Source organism: Anser cygnoides, chromosome 3 (assembly GCF_040182565.1).
Source record: "Anser cygnoides isolate HZ-2024a breed goose chromosome 3, Taihu_goose_T2T_genome, whole genome shotgun sequence".
In the NCBI taxonomy this organism is placed as follows: Eukaryota; Metazoa; Chordata; class Aves; order Anseriformes; family Anatidae; genus Anser; species Anser cygnoides.
Window position 1 is genome coordinate 68,505,009 of NC_089875.1, and position 5,796 is coordinate 68,510,804.

Sequence of the window (5,796 nt, forward strand, 5' to 3'; positions counted from 1 at the left end):
TCAAAGTATGAGAGTGGTTTTTAGATTCTACCTTTCCTTTTCCATTTCCAACAATAAAGCATAGCAAAGACAATATACCTACAATTTTATTATATTAATATCTTATTCTGTATTATTTCTTTGCTTCACTCCAGTATTTTTGTTCTGCATGGTTCCCAGAGAAATCTCTGTTAAAACCAGTACTCACTGTTTGATTATTTCAGCTTTTTTTTTCCCGTGTTCTCACTATATTACAAGTTTACATAACTATCTTATCGCCAATGATAAACAATTCCTTAAATGATAAGTGATTCAGTAAGTTCGAACACATTTCATATGCTAAGCTCACTGAACTACGTTAGGTAAATATATATTATATACATATGTATATACATAGCTTCTATTGTAGCTTCTATTCGGAACCTGCTGTTCACCGGGATTTTTTTTGACGGGAAGACCTAATTAAGGCAGCAATGAAGGCCTCTTTCTATTACTAGTGTTAAACATTCTCACCTCAAGAACAGTAAAAAGAACAGATGTATTTGAGAACTTCAGTCAGCACAAATTACAGTCCTTTCAGCTGCTGGGCTTGAATGGGGAACACTTATCACCTACTAGAAACTGAAAAGAAACAGGAAACTAGCAATGTTGGTTTGGACAGAAAAAGTGGTGTTTGTTTGATTTTAAGTCATTTTCCCCAAAAATATGGGGGAATCTGCTTTTTTTTTTTTTTTTTTTTTTTTCCACAGCTTCTTTCACTTGGGGAAGTGAAAGAAACAGAGCTGGGAAGAGAAATAAGCATCCTTATTTTAAAAGGCTTGCAACGCTGGAGAATATAATACCAGAGCCAAATCCTAGTTGCCTGCAGCAAGAATCAAGTGAAAAGCCTGCTTGTACCTGCCAATTAAAATTTGTGGTTTTCTTTTGTAACCCTAACAGAGACACTTCCATAGATGTTTTATAATGTCTTGCTTCCTCTGGGTCTCCAAGGAAAAGGAAGCTAAACACCTCACCTCCTTTAGGTATGACATTTAGTGCAACCATTCCACATATTTAAAATGTATCTGGGTCCCTTAAGAGCACTTTAATAGGCAAGAGAAAAGAAAAAAAAAATGATACAAGCCAAGAAAATCCCAGGACAACAATTTAAAAGGTTTATTAAATGCACATGAAACAATGTCTTGGATGCACTGCCTAAGTATACATTAATTCCTGAACGATCCTCCAGGAGGTTCCCAAGACCTTGTATGAGAAGGAGCATACACTCCTTTGGTTTCTTTTTAATGCAATTTCCTACTGATTTCCTACATGTGCAGTGTAGGGGAGTGATACTAGCAAGACTCCTCCTCCTGTTCTTTCTGGGATTCCACTGTTATTGTGTTTGTATGACTACCCTTCCCACCTAAAAACAGAAAGAAAAGAGAAAAAGCATATAACAAAAATAAAACAAGTTTTAAGACATGTACATCTGCAGTATTTTTAAACATTTTGCAGCATCTCAAAATGGTATAGCTCAAAAAAAAAAAATCACTCAGTTGGAAGAAACATTTAGATAAAACAGCAAGCCAAGAATAGCCAGTTGAACTATAAAGTCATGATATTTTCTGTAAAGTGAATTAGGGAACAGCGATATATTTTTTTATGTTTGTTGGCAACATATGCAATATTTCTGGTTAGAGCTGCAAAATACACTTACAAGCACCAACCTCATATATATTAAGAAAATGAATATTAAGAACAGAACATCACCTCCATTCAGCTATAAATTGCTACCAGCAGGATCTTGGGATATGAATAAGAATGAATGTTATATTTAAATGGATATATTCTTCCAGAAATATTTTGAAAGTATGCTGCACATGTCCAATCACATCACAAGTATAACTTTCATTTGTTTTTCCATCTTAAAATGTTCCAGATCACTTCTTGTAGGCATATTTACAATGTAGATTCCCAGACAAACAATATTGATCCAGTTATAGCACACATTACAATCTGTCCAGGTCTCTTTCCTTCTCTTCTGTGTTGGCTGGGATCCATATATAGATTTGCAGAATGGTAAAAAATGTGTTTAATTTTTCACTTATGGATGAATAAAAATTTTGGAAAGTATAAAATGAAGTGTATCAAAGGAATTATCAAGAAAAATCAACATTATAATTGAGACCAAACTCTATTCACAAGTTTTGCCACCCACACAACAGATAAAAAAGATTGTGTCTCCTCGAGATCAGCGCCCTTTGGGTTTCTGCTAGCATGCAATTAAAATTCTCATTTACTTCTAACACTTAATTTAAAAATACAGGTATGAATACTATCATTTAATAATTTTCTTCTGATTACTAAAAAATCTTTATATTCTTTATTGTTAATCAGCTTCATAAGTTATAACATTTTATATGCAACTGTCTTTCTTACTTCAATGAAGAAGAATCAATATCTATCTCTATTCTCTTTCTCCTGTTTGCTACTCCATCTAGTCTGTCCCCTCATCTGTTTTTATTAAGCTTTGCTTTATTTTCTGAGGTTGAATTGACAAGCTCAGCAAGGATGAGACTGCCTCTCACTTCCATTCCTTAACTGTCCTCATTTAGCTGCTGGCGTGGATCACAGTCTTCTTCCTGTTGTTGTTAGGCTGCTCTTCCATTTCTTTAAATTAAACAGTAGCACTGTTGCTCACTACACGTTGTTTTCTCGGTGACGTCAAAATCTCAGTATTTCCCTGATGACTACCACATTTAAACAAAAACTATGAACAGATTTTTAAGATTTCAATGCAGGTCAAACACTTATATTCTTTTGAACCTTGAAGTTTTACCAGATACTTTTGATACTGCATCAAGTCACATAAAACTAGGCTGTCTGTAGAAGGACATAGGATTCTACCTCCAAGTGACCACCATTTTCTGGGACACACTACGTCCATGTTGCCCCAAAAACATTTGAATTCCAACAACTAATACAACCTTTGTCCATCTTCCACAGTACAAAGGGCTACAGTTTGGTGTAATATGACTACTGCATGGTCTTGTGGCTTGGAGAACATGTAGGAGATAGCACAAGTTCAAACACAAATCAAAGCCACATATCTACTCTCTCATACTCCAGCAGGAGTCTGGAGGTCTGGAGCCTTCAGGGTATCATTTTCATGCCGACTGGAATGCTTCTGTGCTCCCCCTACTGCCTGAAAGTGATTCTCACCTCTACTGATCTCTGGGAGAGGATGGTAGAAGACCACCATAAAGATTATCTACAGGCTTATTCACCCAAGCAAGAAAGTCTGCCTGAAAAGCTGAATTTGCATCCATCTGTACCAGTTAGGAACACACTGGAGGAATAATCCCTAAAATTTCCCCAAAATGAACATGTATAGAATAGATTGAGAGTGGAAAGAGAAAGTATAAGGTCCTGAAATTTTCTTAGCCAAGATATTTAACAAGAGAGAAAGAGCAAAAAAGTCACCAGCTCTTATATTTCAAAGTCACACAAACACTTATCAGCCTTATTTTTCAATTATCCTTGTGGTTGCTTGCCATTGTTTTCTCTTACTATACTCTTCAGAGCTAAGAAATTACTGGGCTAAATTGCTTTAGTCAGAAGTCAGTTGCAATGTCCTTATCAATCTGCCATTCATTTCCTTCATTTTTCTGTTGTTGGTTCAACTTTTCTCCCCTGAAGCAAGTCAAGAAATCTTGCCTCATACCTAATCTTTTTATGAAGTTGCAGTCATTTATTTTCCAGATATTTCATGATCCATGCTTATTTTGCATGTATAGGGATTTTCCCAATTCATGTTCATATTGCATGCAGACCATTTGGAAGAGGTGACTGAAAAGAAAAAAAAATTATTTGGAACAATGTTTCAGAGGCAGATGAATGTCTGTGGGGACTGGATTTCCAATCTTATCCGGTAAAAAGACCAACCAAAATGTATTAATACATTTTAATACATGTATTATATTAATACATGTATTATATTAATGTATGTATTATATTAATACATGTATTATATTTATTATATTAATACATGTATTATATTAATACATGTATTAATACATTTTGGTCTAGAGCAGTGCAGGAAAAAGCAGATAACTGTTTCTCAGTGGTTTTTTTGTTGTTGTTGTTTTGTTTATTTTGTTTTGTGTTTGGTTTTGCTTTTTGTTGTTTTGTTTTGTTTTTTAAATTGTGTTGCATAAAGAAAAAAATTACTCTAAAAGAAAGATATGAAGAAGAGAAGAAGCTCGTTAGATTACAGTTCAAATGTACTCTTACCTACAGAACAGGCAAACCCATGTCTCTGTGAGTATAAGCAGGGCTTCTCCATCCGCTGTTCACTGCAGCACCAAGGGATATGACATGCAATGTAAGCAAAACCTTTGCAACATAAAGATCCCTTTTTCTAATTTAGCTTGCTTTTTTTCACTTAAACTTCAAATCAGGCTACAGCTGGCTACAGTTTATATTCTGCTTTTGAAGCAGTGCAAACAAATGTGGTACCATCCTTTTTACTTGCCCATAAGGACCTAGTGTTCTGACATGTCAGTCTGAATTCTTCCATCTTATGAGCATGGAGACATCTTTCTTCCAGCTCTTCCCACTGTACTGTATTCATATTCTTGACTGCCTCTTCAAATTCTCAGACAACTGCTGCATCAGAGAAGACAAACTAGATTTCTAACTAATGGATACAGTGACTAATTATCTCACAGCAGGAAACCTTATTTATTTGTTATCAAAACAAGTATAAAGTTACAGAAAAGCAAAATCCTACTGAGGGTAAACCTGAGATGTTGCCTTGTGCAAAAAGGTTTTGGAGGGCAGGAGAAACATCATTTCTCCAGTGCTATGTAGCCTTAACTATCTCAACAGAATAGGAGACTATTCTTCAGCTTTGGGTGTGGACAGTTCTAGTCATGCAGGAGAAATCTCTGATGTTCCTTAAACTGCCTATGTCCCTGAAGCCACTCCAGATAGCCAACTCTCTTGTATCTCCTGTCTGTATGCACCTGAAGTCTGTATGCTAGCTAATATAAGTCCCAACCTATGACTGGGACAGATCTGATGATTGCAGTCCAGCAACTGAGCCTGCTCTAGAAAGTACATTTTGAGCATTGGTAAGATTTGCTGACTGCTTGGGATTTTTTCAGACATAATGTCAAAAGAGAAGGTTTTTATTATCTTTTGCATGGTAGCCTGATGGTTAAAATACCAAACAAATGGGAGATCTACTCCCACAGCAGCACTTCCCAGACTGAAAGGATACTGAAGAAGGAGGTTTTGAAACACAAGTGTTGAGTGGCCAGGAAGTCAAGATTCACAGTACTAGAAAACAAAAAAATGAAAAGAAGTATAAGTCTACCCTAGCTGAAGAAGACAGTCTCCTGGCTCTCTCTGAATATTCTGGAGAATATTTCTTGGTTTTATCCAGTGCATATGTAATTCAAAATGCATAATCTTTCCTAAGAAAATGAACAGAATAATTACTAAACACAGAATTTCTTTCACAACTTCTAATGCGTTAGATAATGAAGAAAGAAGTAAAAGTAACAGTTCTAAATGTTCATCTACTGTGAATTCAAAATACTTTTTTTCTGAGAAGACAAAACAAACAACAGTGTACATATTTTGTTGAGAAAGTAATAAAATAAAACTAATCCAGAAGAGAAAAGATGGATAATATTAAGAAAAATAATTTTCAGAAACTTTCTTTAACCAAATTTATAAAAATCCTTTAAAATGACAGTAATGACAGTAATAAAAAATTGAACACTACACATTTTTGAGAAGTTCTTAAGAATGTTATTCAGCTACTATAAA

General features: G+C 35.0%; 1 long non-coding RNA gene across 1 annotated transcript; it reads right to left on the minus strand.

Annotated features, from left to right (window-relative positions):
* Positions 1-732: 732 nt before the first annotated feature.
* Positions 733-5,528, minus strand: LOC106032403 (uncharacterized). The gene is made up of 3 exons (XR_007163861.2): positions 5,243-5,528; positions 4,252-4,313; positions 733-1,381 (listed from the first exon to the last, which is right to left on the minus strand). It is a non-coding gene; the product is annotated as an uncharacterized lncRNA (long non-coding RNA).
* Positions 5,529-5,796: the final 268 nt, after the last annotated feature.